The sequence below is a fragment of the Trichoplusia ni genome, chromosome 19, assembly GCF_003590095.1.
Source record: "Trichoplusia ni isolate ovarian cell line Hi5 chromosome 19, tn1, whole genome shotgun sequence".
Taxonomy (NCBI): Eukaryota; Metazoa; Arthropoda; class Insecta; order Lepidoptera; family Noctuidae; genus Trichoplusia; species Trichoplusia ni.
This window is the reverse complement of record NC_039496.1, coordinates 1,618,404-1,618,864: the sequence shown is the minus strand read 5'-3', so window position 1 is coordinate 1,618,864 and position 461 is coordinate 1,618,404.

Sequence of the window (461 nt, the reverse complement as noted above, 5' to 3'; positions counted from 1 at the left end):
ACTATGGTGGGAGACTCCTGAACTTGGTCGTATTATAACAAAGACAACCACTGTCAAGAATAGACAAAACGTCGTTTTGGTGAATTTAGTGGCTGGCTTTGAAACGATGGTTTTACGCTCACAACAGCTTCATATAAATAGTAACACTTTCGTTGGGTTTTGCGTAAAAGTTTTAGAAGTGCATTAATGAGTGCTAAATATCAGATTAATAAAAACAATCGGAATACAATTAAATTAAAAGAAACAAGTTAATGTATTTATTTAATAATAAAAACGTTAAAGTAACTTAAAGTTTTTGTTCGTCAGTAAAATGTAAAATTATACCTTAAATAATAGGCCGTTGCAAGTAATTATCGTGTACTGAGGATTCTCTACCATATTACGACAATCAGTAAGCGAATTTACATAAGAGTACATTTGTCAGCAGAATACAAATTAATACGGTTTTTGGCGGCCTTTTT